Below are 20,507 nucleotides of genomic sequence, written 5' to 3' on the forward strand. Positions count from 1 at the left end.
TTGATAGTGAGATTGACCATCTACCAGTCTGTGCTATCTGAGGATTTGTAGCGATTTTCAGAGTGAATTCGTTCTACTGACGAATGTTATTCCAGAGTAGTTGTCTTCTTTTACTGCGACACCAACCATGACAGAAGAAATCACGTAAGGACATAAATTTATTTATTGGCAAAGAGCGACTGTACACATAGCCTCAAGGAGAGCTAGAGACCAGGGCAATTCGAACAGCTATCCCGAATATGAATTGGCCCCTCCCGTCGTGATACTTAATTATACATTTGCTGGGCACATTATGAGTTATTAATTCAAGGTCCAAATAATTATATCCGCTGCTTACTACATAACTCTATTGCGGGTTATGAAGAACATTTCTCACTCGGTCCCTGTTCTTCTTTTGTTTCTTTATTTTGTACTAGCAAGATACCCGTGCTTCGCTACGGTATTATACCGAAATTTATAATTGAATGCTTATTGTTTTATGTATAATCCGCCGAAATTCGCGATCTGACTGGTTATCTGAGAGAATCCGCCAAAATTCGCGATCTGACTCGTTTTTTAATATATTACGGCAAGTTTCCTCCCATTTTTCAATCTTTCTTTACAGCAATCGATTTCGTACTTCCAGGGCTAGGTCCAGGTATTCCACCCGGTCAGTTGGGTCCCTAAATCTTTGCCATCTTTTCCTATAAGAATTTTTAATATGGATCAAATCCTTGAGGAGATCCGGCGTGGTGTCCTCTTGGGTACCGTACCTTGGCGGTACTGAACCCGCGAATGGTCTGCATTCTTAGTCATTACCCGATCAGGACCCGTTTCCAGCGCGGTCTGCACATTTGACGACGGTCCAGAACATTATTATTATTATTATTATTATTATTATTATTATTATTATTATTATTATTATTATTATTATTATTATTATTATTATTATTATTATTATAGATGTTCTGGACCCCTCAGCAAGATGCAAGACCGCTACTTGGGGGTAAATTACATGTGCTGCCACTGTCATTGTTAACAATGTGACCAGCAGCATTGTCGCGCGTAGCCAAGTGTGCGCAATTTCTGGTGATACGAATGACATATTCCGTGCGTTGTTGACCTTATTATAGAGGTGACCAATTGGACGGTCAATCTCATTCCTATCGTTTATTTCAAAGGTGTTTAAATTTTTATTTATATGCCAGGAGAATGTACTGTAATCTAAGAACGTTCTCCGAAGAAAAAGATGGGTCTTAAAAACGAACCCAGGAAAGATAAAAAATGATCGGTTTATGATCAGAATAAGTACATCGGAAATCTACAGCCTGTTTCCAGTCATTCGACAGGGTCAGGAATGGAATGAATAAAGGCCCCATCTGGCGGCGGCAATAGGAATTGTGCCGGCTGCCGAAGCCTGTCGCACTCCTCTGGGGCAATGGATAATGAATGACAAATGAAATGAAATGATACTGGACAGCGTTGCTGGAATGAATGATGACAGGGAAAACCGGAGTATCTGGAGAAAACCCTGTCCCGCCTCCGTTTTGTCTAGCACGAATGTCTCATGGAGTGACCGGGATTTGAACCACATAACCCAGCTGTGAGAGGCAGGCGCGCTGCCACCTGAGCAACGGAGGCTCCTTTTAAGTACATTATGAACAGTAAAATCAACTATTCTCACCTCCTTTTACACCCCACCGCCGTTAAATTTATTTACTCCCCCCCACAAAAGTAACAGAAAGGCATGTTTCTTTATGTTTAAAGGAGATTCCAAACACCAATGTTCACGTCTATTACCTTCAGTTTTGAGATATAGGTATCCCCATAAAAATAATTCACCCTTTTCACTTCCTTTCACACTCCTCCCCCCCGCCGAATTGAATTTTCCGGCAAAAACCTTGTTTCTTTAATAGCAAAGGATCTTCTAAATACCAATTATCACGACTATAACTTCCTCAGTTTTTGATTTGTGTGACCTCATGAAAGGAATTCAACTCCTTTTCAAACCCGCCCACCAAGATGACACAACTCCCCCCAAAAAAAACAACGCGTTTTCTTTGTTTCTAAAGGAGATCCAAATACCAATTTTCACGTCTGTAACAACTTTAGTTTTTATTAGACGTAAGTATTCTCATACAATTAAGTCAATTAATTTTTCAGTTCTTTCAGCCCCCCGCCCCCTTCATTGGATTTTTCGAGAATACGTGTTTCTTTACTTTAAAGCAGAATCCAAATATCAAATTTCACGTCTGTAACATCTTCATTTTTGAGATATCAGTAGCTTAATTAAAATAATGGCATTCAACCCAATATTCACCCTTTTACACCCCTCCTATTGGGATTTTTCGAAAACAAAAAATACATGTTTCTTAATTTTTAAAGGAGGTTTTAAATACCAATTTTTACATCTGTAAACTTTTCAAGTTTTAAGATGTAGATACACTCATTTTAAAAATTCACCCCCCTTTTCACCCCCCACATTTGGATTTTCCAAAAACGAAAAAATACCTGTTTCTTCATTTTTAAAATAGATCCCAAATACCAATTTTCAGGTCTGTTTTGAGATACAGATACACTGATTTTAAAAATTCACCCCCCTTTTCACACTCCCATTAATTGGATTTTCCAAAAACAAAAAAAATACATGTTTCTTTATTTTTAAAAGAGATCAAAAGTTCCAATCTTCAGGACTGTAATACCTTCAGTTTCTGAGATATAAGTACCAGTATCCTGATTAAAGGCATTCAACTCCTTTTTCACCCTTTTTCACCCCCTCCTATTGGGAGTTTCTGAAAACAAAAAATACGTATTTCCTTATTTTTAAAGAAGATTCTAAATACCAATTTTTACATTTGTAAACTTTTAAAGTTTTGAGATATTGATTCACACATTTTAAAATTTCACCCCCTTTTTCACCCCCTTAGCGACGGAACGTCCAAAAATCCTCTCTTAGCGAGCACCTACATCTTAATATGAATGTATCCCCACGATTTCATTTCATTATGTCCAGTAGTTTTGGCTCGGCGATGATGAATCAGTCAGTCAGTCAGTCAGTCAGTCAGTCAGTCAGTCAGTCAGTCAGTCAGTCAGTCAGTCAGTCAGTCAGTCAGTCAGTCAGTCAGTCAGTCAGTCAGGACAAGCTATTATATATATATATAGATAACCCAACCATACCTGAATTATCTCCACCGTTGGAGAGACTATTGTGTTAATTATATGTAGGGCCTAATCTCCTGAAAGGACACAAAGTAAGGAGAGTATATACTTCATTTTATTGATGTTTGGGTTATGTCGTTCTTAATGCTCAAGTTGTCGCTGCTAATTTTAACCAATTATGAATATATCTTATAGGAATGGAGAATAACTCCAAGATAATATGTTGTAAAATTTCAATTAACATTGATTTACATAAAATCAAACATGCAGTGTTCAGCTTTCTTTCTGTATATTCAACGATGCTATATAATTGTCCTTGATTTTTCCTCCACTTCTATGGAGTTTAGTTAACTTATCAAAATCAGAAATGTAGAATTACATGAAGCAATGGCAGAAGTTGTAAACTGAGATGGAGTATTAGAAGATAAAACGAAACCCATACACTGTACATTTTGACAGACACACTGCCTGAACTCAATGAGTCAACGAAAATAGAGCTAGTAAGATGATTTCCGCCCTGTCAAACGGCTTCCAGTTATCACATGATACGCACAGAATGGTGCTCTCTCAGTGAAAATGCTGATTTTCTTTCATTATTTGTGTCCTTTGCCAGTTAAAAGAATCAATCAATCAATCAATCAATCAATCAATCAATCAATCAATCAATATATATATCTATATGTCTATCTATCTATCAACGTTTTTGCTAGCGGCTTTACGTCGCACCGACAAAGATGGGTCTTATGACGACGATGGGATACGAATGGCCTGGGAGTTGGAAGGAAGGGGCCGTGGCCTTAATTAAGGTAAGGCCCCAGCATTTGCCTGGTGTGAAAATGGGAAACCACGGAAAACCATCTTCAGGGCTGCCGAGAGTGGGATTCGAACCCACTATCTCCCGGATGCAAGTTCACAGCCCTGCGCCTCTAACCGCACGGCCAACTCGCCCGGTTCTATCTACATTCCAAATGAATACGTTACAGATTGCAACTTAAGTAAAACAAGCAGGCTAACGTGGTCGTAGTCATGGGATTGTCAGTTTTACTTGAAATTCCGTTCTCACAGCTGTGTTTCCTTCTATAGAAAATCCTTGTAGCATTGTTCGGGATTCGAACTGTGTCCACTGTAGTGAGAATCTATTGAGGATATCCCTCAGCTACCCCTTAGCAAAATGTACTCAAGAAAATCCAAGCACATATTTATTGCGTGCTCCTATTAGTAGATTAATCAGCGATTTAAAGATTTCATTTTCTGGACGAAATTCCGTATCTCAGGCATGTACAAAAGTTTAGAATTTTTTCATTCCACACAGCTCATATGTAACTGCATAAACGATGACTTCAAAATAAAAAGTATATCAAAAGTCAAACCTAGGCCCTGCATAATGATAACTTCATTTTTGTCTTATTGGTGTCGAATTCCGAATTCATACGTCGAATGGTTTCTGTCCTAATCTGGCAGTTTCAGCTGATTTTATTGACCATCTAGAGAACAATGAAGGGATGTCTCATGTGAGAGATATTGGGCCAAGTGATGAATGTTAAACAGTGAGGCCGAAGGTGTCATGGATTCCATTGTTGGGTGCACTGTGAACGGTTGGCTGTTGAGAGAGCTCTTGAATTATTGTAGTGATAAAATAGTTAAAACCTATTAAAATTGTTTAAGTTTTATGTGTGTGTGTTCCATTTAGTGCTATTGACATATTGGTGTTTAGTGCTTGTTGGAAGAAATTGGGAGTAGTGACATTTATTTGAATTTTATAACAAGTAATTCATTTGGTGTTCATAAGTTGACGTTTTCTAGGTTAAGTAGGCTAGCTAGGTGTACCTAGCTCGAATTTCAGGTTTAGGAAATACATTAGGTATTAATATTAACTTTTAAAATAATAATTTTAAATATCTGTAGGTTCGTTGGTATAATATTTACAAAGGCAGATTATCATAAGGAGTTGTAACTCATTGTAACTTCCGCCGCAACATTTCCGATATTTCGTATAGATATCCGTTCAAACTACCATGAAAGTAATAATTTATTAAATTAAATAACGCGATTAGCCTGTAAACTTCGATTTAAAAAGAAGTTAAAGAGAATACACGGTCATTTCACTGGATAATTACGGTACTGAACAGTTTTTGGATTGTTGACGATTGTTGCTTTGTTGCTACATGCTCATGGTAGTTGTGTAAATAAATACAAAATCAGCTGATTATTATATTCCGATAATTTGTAGCCTTAGTTCCCTGCATACTTTGTACTTTCCACCTTCATTCATTCATCGAGTAAAAGTTAATAATCAAATTCCTATATCCCAATAATATTGCAGTTCAAGCCCCGGCAAGATTTTGACAGAAGTTATTGTAGACAACCTCTTATTTTTCAGCATTTAAGGACACTTTTATTCTCCGTCCCGCGTAGTAGGGAAAATAATAGTAATCCACCTGCGGTAAAGATTCATATAACCACATTATTCAGCTGAGAACTGTAGTGTAGATACAGCATTTTTAGATAGTACCGTATCTTGCCTGCTATATTCGTGTGCATCTTTCGTGTGAATCTATTAGAGCATTGTATTAATAATAACCTGTCCAAGCATTTGGATTTGTTCGTAATCTTCGAGTACAGTAGTTCTTGCAAATTTCAAACTTGCAATTTTAATTTCTGTTTGTGCATAGTAGTGACATACGGTACCGGTATTGTAATTAGGATACGTCTGAACGTAGATTAAACTTATTGTAGTTTATTGTACAGTAGTATACGAGTAATAACTTATTAGAATTTAGCGTGCTTATTTTATTATTGTAAAATATTTGTGTAGTACCGGTATAGTAGATGTATCCGTAGAAACTCTCTTACTAAAATTCTGTTGTTTTAATTAGGACAGGCTTAATTGCAGTATCGATTTTCGTAATTCTTGTGTATTCCTTTCGGTATTCAGTAATTAACAGCAGCTTTTATCCTGTTAGGGTGTTGTAGGATAAAAATAGAGTTCGACTAAGTAGTACTGTAGTGTAGTCGTATATTAAATACCTTATTGTCGTGTGACCTTTGAGTACTATCCCAGAAAATATAACACTCCGTTCATTTTTTTGCACATAAATTATATTATTTTTCCTTTCATTTTTATTTTTCCCCACTAAAGAATGGCTAAGGAGGGCAAGTGTAGGGACTGTGGGTGCGGCGAGGCATTGAGGGATATGAGGGACGATTTGGAGAGTTCGAGGGAGATGATTAGGATTCTCACAGAAGACAGGAAGGGAGATTGGCCTCCCTCAATGTACAGGTTACAGTAGCTGTACAAGAGGGAGAGGAAGGAAAGGGGGAAGTTGTTGAAGACAGGTGGTCTAATGTTCTAATGAGAAGGAGATTGCAGGCTAAGGGCACTATTCAGGATCAGAATTCAGGACATGTGTCTGTGCGAAATCGGTACGAGCCACTCCAGGTAGAGCAACAGAGGGAAGATGAGGAACAGAGAAATATTGCTGAGATGTGTGGAAGTAGGAGCAAGGGGAAAGGTAGGAAAGGAAACTGTAGAGTAGACGATAGGAATAGACAGGTTGAACAGGGTCATGGGAAGGAGAAAAGGGAGGAGGAAGTAACTTCTGCAGCCATCAGGGAAGATAGGGCTTACTACGAGGGGAGGGGATCAAATTAAGTCCGTTGAGGCTCTGGTCATGGGGGATTCCATGGTTAGACATGTGGGAAAAGTGTGTGGATGAAAGGGAACGAGAGTAGAGTGTTATCCAGGAATTAGGTTGAGGCAGATGTTGAGGAAAGCAGAGAGAGGGAGGAGGGGAAGGAGAAGGTGGTAGTGTTTCACGTTGGTACCAACAATGTAAGGCAAGCTAATATAAGTACCAGCATAGTTAGGGATGTGTGGCATGTGGTAAATGCATCACGGCTGAAGTTTAAGGAAGCGGAGATTGTTATCAGTGGAATTCTGTGTAGGAGGGATACTGACTGGAGGGTGATTGGGGATTTAAATGAGACTATGGAGTGGGTATGTGGGAAACTGGGAGTGAAATTTCTAGATCCTAATGGGTGGGTAGGAGATAGGGATCTGCGTTCAGATGGCCTTCACTCAAACCGCAGTGGTACGTATAAGTTAGGAAATTTGTTTGGAAGGGTAATAGGAGGTACATTCGGGGAAACGGGGTTATCTAGGGAGCGGTGATAAGGGTACAGAGATCTGGAGGTCAAGTAGGGATGACATGAAAATGTTAGTGTTGAACTGTAGAAGTACTGTAAAGAGAGGAATAGAATTAAGTAATTTAATACATTTATATTTACCAGATATTGTAATAGGAGTTGAATCATGGCTGAGAAATGATATAAAGGATGCAGAAATTTTCTCACGGAACTAGAGAGTGTTTATTTTCTTTTTTGCTAGTTGCTTTACGTCGCACCGACACAGATAGGTCTTATGGCGACGATGGGACAGAGAAGGGCTAGGAGATGGAAGGAAGAGGCCGTGGCCTTAATTAAGGTACAGCCCAAGCATTTGCCTGGTGTGAAAATGGGAAACTACGGAAAACCATTTTCAGGGCTGCCGACAGTGGGGTTCGAACCTACTATCTCCCGAATACTGGATACTGGCCGCACTTAAGCGACTGCCGCTATCGAGCTCGGTACTAGAGAGTGTATGGTAGAGATAGGATAGGAATGGTGGGAGGGGGAGTATTCATCTGGTGGAAGAAGAATTTTTAAGCTACGTAAACGTTAAAGATGTGAAACATGAAATTCTAGTTGTAAGGCTCATTTCTAAAGACAATAGGCAACTTGATGTCTTTGCAGTGTACAGACCGGGAAAGTGTAGCGCTGACACGGATTCAGAATTATTTGATGAGATAATCAGCTATGTGGGAAACGACATGGAAGGGAATGTGATTGTAGCGGGGGATCTGAATTTACCAGATGTCAATTGGGAAGGAAATGGGAAATACGGGAAGCATGACCAACAAACGGAAAATAAGCTAATCTGGGAAGGACAGTTGATTCAGAAAGTGATGGAACTAACTAGAGGAAAAAGTATCCTTGATGTGGTGCTGGTAAAACCAGATGAGCTCTATAGAGAAACCGAAGTAATAGATGGCATTAGTGATCATGAAGCTGTTTTTGTCGTAGTTAAAAATAAATGTGATTGAAAGGAATGTCTTAAAAGTAGGAGTATTATTCTGTACCATATGGCTGATAAAACAGGCATGAGGCAGTTTTTAAAAAGTAACTGTGATCGGTGGAGAACGGTAAATAAAAATGTAAACAGTCTCTGGGATGGGTTTAAAGCAATTGTTTAGGAATGTTAAAACAGGTTTGTACCTTTAAAGTTGGTAAGGAATGGTAAAGACTCACCTTATTATAATAGAGAAATAAATAGTCCAAGATGGAGGTGCAGATTGGAAAGAAATAGAGTTAGAAATGGCTGTGGAAGTAAGGAGAAATTGAAGGAACTTACTAGGAAATTGAATCTAGCAAAGAAGGCAGTTAAGGACAACATTAAGGCAAGCATAATTGGTAGTAATACAAATTTTAGTGATAAATGGAAGGGTATGTATTGGTATTTTAAGGCAGAAACAGGTTCCAATTAATGAATAAATTAATAAATGAACAAGGGGAGTGTGTATGTGAGGATCTTCCAAAGGCAGAAGTATTCAGTCAACAGTATGTAAAGATTGTTGGTTACAAGGATAATGTCCAGATAGAGGAGGTTACTAATACTGAAGAAGTATTAAAATTTACCTATGACAGCAATGACATTTACAGTAAGATACAAAAGTTGAAAACTACAAAAGCAGCTGGAATTGATAAGGTTTCGGGGGATATAATAAAGACAATGGGTTGGGATATAGTACCATATCTGAAGTACTTATGTAATTATTGTTTGCTTGAAGGAGCTATTCCAAATGAATGGAGAGTTGCTATAGTAGCCCATATGTATAATGGAAAGCGTGATAGACATAAATCTGAAAATTACAGGGCAGTAAGTTTGACATGCTTTGCATGCAAGCTTTGGGAAGGCATTCTTTCTGATTATATTAGACATGTTTGTGAAATTAATAACTGGTTCGATAGAAGGCTGTTCGGTTTTAGGAAATTTTATTCCACTGAAGCTCAACTTGTAGGATTCCAGCAAGATATAGCAGGAGGTCAAATGGACTGTATTGCGATTGACCTGTCTAATGCATTTGATAGGGTGGATCATGGGAGACTACTGGCAAAAATGAGTGCAATGAACTTGAAAAAAAGAGTGACTGAATAGGTTGCTATATTTCTAGAAAATAGATCTTAGATGATTAGAGTAGGCGAAGCTTTATCGGACTCTGAAATAATTAAGAGGGAAATTCCTCAGGGCAGTATTATTATTATGTTTTCTTATATATATAAACTAGCAAGGTACCCGTGCTTCGCTACGGTATCATACTGAAATTTACAATTGAATGCTTATTGTTTTAGATATATAATCCGACGAAATTCGCGATCTGACTCGTTTTCTGCGAGAATCCACCATAATCCCCGATCTGACTGGTTTTCTATTATTTTACGGCACGTTTCCTCCCATTTTTCAATCTTCCTTTCCAGCAATCGATTTCGTACTTCCCGGGCTAGGCTCAGGTATTCCTCCCGGTCAGATGGGTCCGTAAATCTTTGCCATCTTTTCCTATAATCATGTTTAATATGGATATAATCCTTCAGGAGATCCGGCGAGGTGTCATATTGGGTGCCTTGGCGGCACTGAACCCGCGGCCGGACTGCATTCTTAATCATTACCCGTCCAGGAGCCGTTTCCAGCGCGGTCCGCACATTTGACGACGGTCCGGAATATTATTATTATTATTATTATTATTATTATTATTATTATTATTATTATTATTACTATTATGTGTTGCTGGAATGACTGATGACAGGGAAAACAGGAGTATCCGGAGAAAAACCTGCCCCGCCATCGTTTTGTCCAGCACGAATGTCACATGGAGTGACCGGGATATGAACCACGGAACCCAGCTGTGAGAGGCTGGCGCGCTGCCGCCTGAGCAACCGAGGATCCTTATAAGTACATTAATAACAGCTAAAATCAATTGGTCTCACCTACTTTTACACCCCACCGCCGTTAAGTTTATTTACACCCCCCCCCCCCAAATTAAAAGAATGCTTGTTTCTTTATGTTTAAGGGAGATTCCAAACACCAATGTTCACGTCTATTACCTTCAGTTTTGAGATATAAGTATCCCAATAAAAATAATTTACTTTCTGCACTTCATATCACAATACTCCCCCCCCCCCTTAAGTGAATTTTCCCGCAAAAAATACTTGTTTCTTTAATAGTAAATGATCATCTTAAATACCAATGATCACGACTCTAACGTCTTCAGTTTTTGATTTATGTGTCCTCATGAAAGGAATTCAACTCCTTTACACTCCCGGCCCAAGATGGTTTCCCCACCAAAACGCGCTTTTCTTTGTTTTTAAAGGAGATCCAAATACGAATTTTCACGTCTGTAACAACTTTAGTTTTTATTAGATGTATGTATTCTCATACAATTAAGCCAATTAATTTTTCAATTCTTCCCCCCCCCCCCTACTTCATTGGATTTTCCCAGAATACGTGTTTCTTTACTTTTAAAGCAGATTGCAAATATCAAATTTCACGTCTGTAACGTCTTCATTTTTGTGATATCAGTAACCTAATTAAAAGAATTCAACACCATTTTCAGTCACTTTTACCACCCCCCTCCACCCAAGAGGTATTTCCGAAAACTAAAAACACACGTTTCTTTATGTTAAATAGAGATAAAAAAATACCTTCACTTCTGTAACATTTTAAGTTTTTTTAGATATACTGTAAAAATTCTCATTTTATAATTTCACCCCTTTTGAGTTCCCCTTAAGTGGAGTTTCCAAAAACAAATCACCTATGTTTATTTACATTTACAGGAGATTCCAAACACCCACTTTTTACGTCTGTAACATTTTACGTTTCCAAGATATTCTGATATAGTCTTTCAAAAAAATTCACCCCAATTTGTCACTCCTGTTTAACCGCCATTAATTGGATTTCCCAAAAACTAAGAATTACGTGTTTCTCTATTTTTAAAGGAGATCCCATATACAAATCTTCAGTTCTGCAATATCTTTCGTTTCTGATATATATGTATCCCCATTAAAGGCATTCAACCCATTTTTCACCCCTTTTACACCCCTCCTATTAGGATTTACAGGAAACAAAAAAATACGTGTTCCTTTATTTTTAGAGGAGATTCTAACTACCAATTTTTACATCTGTAAATTTTAAAGTTTTAAGATGTAGATGCACTCATTTTAAAAAATTCACCCCCCCCCCATTTCACCCCCCAATATTTGGATTTTCCAAAAACGAAAAAATATACGTGTTTCTTTACTTTTAAAGTAGATCCAAAATGCCAATTTTCAGGTCTGTAATATCTTCAGGTTCTGAAATATAAGTAGCCTCATTAAAGGCATTCAACCCATTTTTCACCCTTTTACACCCTTCCTATTGGGATTTTCCGAAAACAAAAGAATGCGTGTTTCTTTATTTTTAAAGGAGATTCTAAATACCAATTTTTACATCTATAAACTTTAAAAGTTTTGAGATATAGATACACTCATTTTAAAAAATCACCCCCTTTTCACCCCCCCCCCATTAATTGGATTTTCCACAAACAAAAAAATACGTGTTTCTTTATTTTTAAAGGAGATCCCAAACACCAATTTTCAGGTCTGTAATATCTTCAGGTTCTGAAATCTAAGTAGCCTCATTAAAGGCATTCAACCCATTTTTCACCCCTTTTCACTCCTCCTATTGCGATTTTCCGAAAACAAAAAAATACGTGTTTCTTTATTCTTAAAGGAGATTCTAAATACCAACTTCTACATCTATAACCTTTAAAAGTTTTGAGATATAGATACACTCATTTTAAAATATTACCCCCCTTTTCACCCCCCCCCCCCTTAATTGGGTTTTCCAGTAACAAAAAAAAATAAGTGCTCCTTTATTTTTAAAGGAGATCCCAATCACCAATGTTCAGGTCTGTAATATCTTCAGTTTCTGAGATATAAGTAGCCTCATTAAAGGCATTCAACCCATTTTCACCCCTTTTCACTCCTCCTATTGCGATTTTCCGAAAACAAAAGAATACGTGTTTCTTTATTTTTAAAGGAGATTCTAAATACCAATTTTTACATCTATAAACTTTAAAAGTTTTGAGATATAGATACACTCATTTTAAAAATTCACCCCTTTTCACCCTCCCATTAATTGGATTTTCAAAAAACAAAAAAATACGTGTTTCTTTATTTTTAAAATAGATCAAAAGTAACAATTTTGAGGTCTGTAATATCTTCAGTTTCTGATATATAAGTACCGGTATCCTGATTAAGGGCATTCAACCCATTTTCCCCCATTTTCCCCCTTTTTCACGCCTCCATTTGGGATTTTCTGAAAAAAAAATACGTGTTTCCTTATTTTTAAAGAAGATTCTAAATACCAATTTTCACATCTATAAACGTTTAAAGTTTTGAGATATAGATACACTCATTTTAAAATTTCACCCCCCTTTTCACCCCCTTACCGAAGGAATATCCAAAAATCCTCTCTTAGCGAGCACCTAAATCATAATGTGAATATATCCCCAAAATTTCATTTCTTTATGTCCAGTAGTTTTGGCTCGGCGATGATGAATCATTCAGTCAGTCAGTCAGTCAGTCAGGACAAGCTATTTTATATATATAGATAATATGAGAAAAGAAGTGGAATCAGAGGTAATGTTTTTGCAGATGATGTTATTCTGTATTCAGTAATAAATAAGCTACAAGATTGTGAGCAACTGCAGCGTGACCTCGATAATGTTGTGAGATGGACAGCAGGAAAGTCAGGTTGTGAGTTTCACAAATAGGAAAATCCTCTCAGTTTTAATTACTGTGTTGAATGGTGAAAGCTCCTTATGGGGATCATTGTAAGTATCCAGGTGTTAATATAAGGAAAGATCTTCATTGGGGTAATCACGTAAATGAGAATGTAAATAAAGGGTACAGATCTCTGCACATGATTACGAGTGTGTTTAGGGGTTGTAGTAATGATCTAAAAGAGAAGGTATATAAGTCTCTGGTAAGACCCCAACTAGAGTATGTTTCCAGTGTATGGAACCCTCACCAGGATTACCTGATTGATGAACTGCGTGCTATGTTCCGAGCTGTCAGCGGAGAGATGGTGTGGAATGACATTAGTAGACGAATAAGTTTCAGTGGCGTCTTTAAAAGTAGGAAAGATCACAATATGAAGATAAAGTTGGAGTTCAAGAGGAAAAATTGGGGCAAATATTCATTTATTGGAAGGGGAGTTAGGGATTGGAATAAGTCACCAAGGGAGGTGTTCAATAAATTTCCAATTTCTTTGAAATCATTTAAGAAAAGCCTAGGAAAACAACAGATAGGGAATCTGCCACCTGGGCGACTGCCCTAAATGCAGATCGGTGTTGATTGATTAATTGACATGTGACTTCAACGCTTACAGGACCATCCAAGCGACAATAGGCTCAAAAATGTTGCACGTTTCACAAGTTAAGTATATCGAAGATATACAAGAAACTGCGGTGAACGATGGTAATGGAAGAATGTTGGTCTTATGAATGATGAAAAATTCCTTGGGGCAAGTAACATATTTCGATGTTTTGAATCCTTATAGCGACGGCGTGGAATGCAACTGAACAACCTCATTCACTTATCTAAGATAAGTGTGATTAAGAGCAGCTTAGATGGTCTTCTAAATCAAATTTGGCATGTTCGATCCTGGCTCACTACTGTGGTATTTTGAAGTTGATCAAATACGTCAGCCTCGTGTACGTAAATTTGCTGAAACTTAGAAGAATTCTTGTAGGAAAAAATTCGGCACTTCGGCGTCTCCAGAAACCATATAAATTACTTACTGAGACTTAACACCTAGAGCACTGTTACTAGTCTAATTAAATGGTTATTTAGATAACATCACAAATATTTCATGTTATAACATTTATAGTGTACTAGCATCACATAATTAGGTATTCACTATTTTCCAGAATTAATTTATCTGCAGTAATGATTGTTAAAGAAATAATATATTATACCACTATTAACCGCGAACTTGATAAGAATCGTGTTTTCAGCTCCGCCAGATACTTCGCAAAGAAACAATCTTTACCATGTAGGGCCTACAAATTTCAATAAATCAAAACACTGGAATTATTTATAATTCATATGTCTTCCAAGTAATGAACTAAATTCGTTCTGGTCATGCTCGAAAACATTCCCTGTGAACCATGTGACCTTGCCGCGGAGGGGAGTTTCGTGCGTCCCATTGAAGCAGATAGCCCAGTCGGTGGCGCAACCATTTCGGATGGGTATCTGTCTAGAGACCAGACTAAAGAATGGATCATCGAAGGAGAGGCAGCAGTCTTTCGTATGTTGTAAGGGCTGAAGTCTGTAAGATTGACTGATATGACCTCGCAATGATATTTAACTATATTGCTGAAAGTAACGGGAAACTACAGCCCTAAATAACTCCCAAGAACATCCATCTCCCTGTATGAATAATAATAATAATAATAATAATAATAATAATAATAATAATAATAATAATAATAATAATAATAATAATAATAATGTGATTTGCTTACGTCCCACTACTTGTTACGGCTCTCGGAGACTCCAAGGTGCCAGAATTTTGTCCGTAGATCCGAGGTGCCGGAATATTGTCCCAAATGTTTGCCAGTAAGTCTACTGATAGGAATCTGACGTATTTCAGCAGGTTAATATACCACCAGACTGAGCCGAGATTAAGCCTGCGAAGTAAGGGCCAGGATGCCAATGCTTTAACCATCTTAGCCACTCAGCCCGTAACTTGAAATTGAAGTTTATGCGGTTAATAAGCACTGCAAAAGCAGCAATACGTTAATGATTCTTTATCCTACCATCATACATGTTCTTTCGTTAGGAAGGATGAACTGTAGGTACGTTCATTTATGTAGTATAATAACATGTACGTTATCCGTTTCAAACAAAACGTTCAATGTGCTTTAATAATTCACTTTCAGTACTACTCATTTGGATATCCTGTCGCATGCATTATTTTCTTGACGCAAGGAACGTTGTTGACGTATACGCCAGCATGATTTTGCCTTATTCATTCTCCATTTATGCAATGCAAAACGGGGATAGTAGCATACTTCATGTCCTGGAGTACCTATCCTAAATCTGCTCTCGAATAATTATAATACCACACAATTTTACAGACCCCGTACCGACACAGATGATCAGGCCACTAGAGCATGGGACTGATGACCACAAATATCCCAATCCCCTAAAGGACCTAACAGCAACAGAACCCACATTATCAGCGGCTATTCGATACATCTCCATTAAACGAGATCACTGACCAGGGGCGTCTGAAGATCTTGAAAATGGAAATGCACAGCCTGTTTCCAGTTATTCGACCGGGTCAGAAATGGAATGAATGAAGCCCCATCTAGCGGCGAGGATAGGAAATGTGCCGGCTCCCGAAGCATGTCACACTCCTCTGCAACAATGACCTGCACCTGGCGATCCGAACTTGTCCATACGCCATTTCAGTTCATTAATAACTGACAGATGAAATGTTAATAGAGAGTCTTGCTGGAATGAAAGATGAGAGGGAAAAATCGGAGTATCCGGAGAAAGCTGTCCTGCCTCCGCTTTGTACAGCACAAATCTCATATGGACTGACCGGAATTTGAACCACGGTATCCAGCGATGAGAGGCCGACGCGCTGCCGCCTGAGCCACGGAGGCTTCTTGAAGATCTTGAAACGGAAACAAAATCCTAACGATTTGTCGTGAACAGGCTGCTCGTAAATAAACAAAACTGGTTTGGGAGGAATGTTACGTAACATATCATGAACCAGTAGCAGCAGCCTTCAGCTGTTGTCATGGACAGGTTGCCCAAACACGTGAACAAAACCAGTTTGGCTGGTTTGGAGAATAACTTGTCATGATCCAGTAGCACCAGCCTTCAGCTATTATCGTGGATAGGCTGTCCATATACATAAACAGAGCAAAGCTATCCTTTCACATCAAAGAGGCGAATTAACATTATACTCACGAGAGTAAGTTTGGACGATTATTAAAAAAATTATATATAATGGTTCGCCACATCATTATCGATTGCTACAAGAAATATCTGGACGTATATCCCTAACACTCTGTATATATCAATGATATGTGTAAAGAAGTGGAATCAGAGATAAGGCTGTTTGTAGATGATGTTATTCTGTACAGAGTTATAAATAAGTTACAAGATTGTGAACAACTGCAAAATGACCTCAATAATGTTGTGAGATGGACGGTAGAAAATGGTATGATGACAGACGGGGTTAAAAGTCAGGTTCTGAGTTTCACAAATAGGAAAAGTACTCTTAGTTCTAAATAATGTGTTGATGGGGTGAAAGTTCCCTTTGGGGATCATTGTAAGTACCTAGGTGTTAATATACGGAAAGATCATCATTGGGGTGATCACATAAATATTATTGTTAATAAAGGGTACAGGTCTCTGCACATGGTTTTGAGGGTATTTAGGGGTTATAGTAAGGATGAAAGGAGAGGGCATATAAGTTTCTGGTAAGACCCTAACTAGACTGTGGTTCCAGTGTATGGGACCCTCACCAGGGTTACTTGATTCAAGCACTGGAAATAATCAAAAGAAAAACAGCTCGATTTGTTCTGGGTGATTTCCGATGAAGGAGTCGGGTTACAAAAATGTTGCAAAGTTTGGGCTGGGAAGACTTGGGGGAAAGGAGACGAGCTGCTCGACTAATTGGTATGTTCCTAGCTGTCAGTGGAGTGATGGCGTGGAATGACATCAGTAGACGAATATGTTTGAGTGATGTCTTCAAAAGTAGGAAAGATCACAATATGAAGATAAAGCTGGAATTCAAGAGTACAAATTAGGGCAAATATTCGTATATAGGTAGGGGAGTTAGGGATTGGAATAAGTTACCAAGGGATATTTAAATAAATTTCCAATTTCTTTGCGATCATGTAAGAAAAGGCTAGGAAACCAACAGATATGGAATCTTCCACTTGGGCGACTGGCCTAAATGCAGATCAGTAGTGATTGATTGATTGATTGATTGATTGATTGATTGATTGATTGATTGATTGATTGATTGATTGATTGATTGATTGATTGATTGATTGATTGATTGATTGATTGATTGATTGATTGATTGATTGATTGATTGATTGATCTGTTCCTGACATATCTACTGTAAACCTGAACTCATAGACTTAGCATACTCTCGCTGCATGCGTAAATACCGAACGAAATATATAACGGTTAGAGATTTTAAAAGCATGAATTTAATACAACTGAGACAAGGTACATAAGACTGCCCCTGGTATGACATACTGATATATTTATGTCTCATGTACATGAATGTCTGGCTCCGTGGCTAAATGGTTAGCGTGCTGGCCTTTGGTCAGAGGGGTCCCGGGTTTGATTCCAGGCAGGGTCGGGAATTTCTAACATTAATTGGTTAATTTCGCTGGCACGGGCTGGGTGTATGTGTCGTCTTCATCATCATTTCATCCTCATCACGACGCGCAGGTCGCCTACGGGAGTCAAATCAAAAGACCTGCATCTGGCGAGCCGAATATGTCCTCGGACACTCCCGGCACTAAAAGCCATACGCCATTTCATTTCATGTACATGAATTGTACAGCAAACACGCACCCAAGCGCAGTGTGAGGATAACACATCAGTCCTGTCCTTGGCTGACCACTCATGTTAAAACTATGATGAAACAACGAGACGCACGCAAACTCAACTAGTAGACGTACATGAGCAGTACCGTCTTCTTCGAAACCGAATTAAACTCTATAGAGAAACAAAGGCAACAGATGGTATAAGTGATCACGATGACACTTTTGTTTTGTGGCAGTTAAATATCATAGAATGGAAGGTTATAAAAGCAGGACTATTAAGCAATACCATATTTTTGATGAGATTGGCATGGGGGAGATTTTATAAAGTAATTATGATCATAGGAAAATAAAAAATTAAAATGTTCACAGCCCAAGGAATGGGTTTAAGGCTACTGTTGAGGTGCGTGAAAACAGGTGTATAGGCCAGCCATTAAAGTTGGTAAGGTATGGCAAAGATCCACTGTAATATAATAGAGAAATAAGTGATTGTATTACGAAAGAGTTGTATGTTAGAAAGACCTAGAGTAAGGAGTCGTAGTAGTGGAAGTTAAGAGCGTTTGAAGGAACCTGTAGACAAATTGAACTGAGCAAAAATGTCAGTTAAGGACATATTGGAAAAGATAATTGGCTGTCATATGAATTGTAGGAAAGTATGGAAGTGTATGTATAGGCACTTTAGGGTATAAAGAGGTTCATGGAAGGTCATGGGAAGGAGGAAGTATTCAGTCAGCAGAATTTAAATGTAGTTGGATGTAAGGTAGAGGTGGTAAGACATAATGACGAAGTACATAAATGTACTTGTTATAGGTTAATATTGTCATTTATAAATACATTAAAAGTTGAATGCTAGAGAGAAATGAGATTGATAAAATTTCTGGGAACAAACTAAAGGCTATGGTTTGGGATATATTCCCGTATATGAAATACTTTTATGAATACTGTTCACACGAAGGAGTTTTACCAAAAGAATGGAGAGCTGCCCTTGTGTGTGAAGGAACAGGCGATAATTAAAATCGTACATTCTGCAAGGAAACCAAAACAAAATGGCCGTGCAAAGTGCAGAATCTTGGTTAACGGAATCAGGATTTGAAGTGACCTACACCATGCAGTCATCCAGTCCAAGACGAATTCCAGGCCTACAGGACTGTATGTAGATTTCCGGTTGTAATAATTTGAAACTTGTTCTTCTAGAAATTGTAGAGTAACGTAAATATCACATGGCATGATTATTTAAATAATAAAAAGGATGTGTGTTTTCCCTCTAACAACACTCTTAAGCACTCTGTGAAGTTTGTATCTGTTTTGCGCTACGTAATTTTATGTAGCCACGAGGACTTCAACGCATTGCACCTTCTCATCACTAGCAAAGAGTATTTGTGCATTATTACGTAACTCTAGGTGAAATTCTGTATTCTTTTCCAACCGTACGCTGATGTTAGACGTCGTAATGCAGATTCATACCACGAATGATTGGTGACAGTTCAAACAAGTCTTAAATCCCAAATCCAGTCACTTTCCACTAAGATTTGTCGAGGATGAGGTGTTGGTAACCGGATAATGTGTTGATTTTTCGGAGTTTCCTCTTAAACTATTTGTATTTGATAATGATAATAATAATCAAGATAGGATTATGTAAATAATACAATCGCGGATACTATTGTGTTGGTTTTCTAACTGACCATGTTCTACCGATGTACATTTTAGCAATATTTGATTATTATATGAATATATTTTTGGAGCCTCCCTGGCTCAGCGCGCCGGCCTCTCACCGTTGGATACCACGGTTCAAATCCCGATGGGACAGGTTTCTCTCCGGGTACACCGGTTTTCCCTGTCATATTTCATTCCAGCAACACTCTCCATAACATCTCATCTGCCATTCATTTATCCTTGCCCCACGGGAGTGCGACAGGCTTCGGCAGCCGGAAAATTTCCTCTCCTCGCCGCTAGATGGGGGTTCATTCATTCTATTCCTGACCCGGTCGGATGACTGGAAACAGGCTGTGAACTTCCTTTTCATGAATATATTTTTGCTTTGTGTATTATTTTTTGCAGCAGTGGAAATTTTTGAGTGTCGATCAGCTTGCAGTGATAACTTTTAGATTCGTTATTCCTAAATTTTCTACGCCGTTGTTGATGAGTTCAAAAGTTGAGAATTGGAAGATTTATTTCATTATTTTGTGTGAAAAAGGCTTAATTTAATTTAATTTTGTTGTGCAGGAAAACAAGTGTCAAATTAAATTTTATTTCGTCGTCTTAATCTTATTGCCGTACGATTATCTGCACGATCAATCGCATGATCAATTTTAAAGCCAATTGGAAGGTTAAGTATAAATTAAATATAAAACAGTATTGAATTTTTACAAAGATATCATTAACTGCATCGGTTCCAATATCAATTTAGACAAATGTAAATTTTTCTGGTAACAATTTGAATAAACATAAATATTTCTAATTTTGGTAACATCATATTATACTTTGAATTTTATAAAATTATTCTTAAGGGAGAAAAGCATTTCATGTTTTTGTAAATTAAAATTAAGATTTCGAAATATGACGAGGATAATACTATCATTTATTAGAATTACTTTAGGGAAAGTGTACACCACCCCAATTTGACGATGTTCATTTTGAATGTAATTTAAATAA

This window comes from Anabrus simplex, chromosome 2, assembly GCF_040414725.1.
Source record: "Anabrus simplex isolate iqAnaSimp1 chromosome 2, ASM4041472v1, whole genome shotgun sequence".
NCBI classification, from domain to species: Eukaryota; Metazoa; Arthropoda; class Insecta; order Orthoptera; family Tettigoniidae; genus Anabrus; species Anabrus simplex.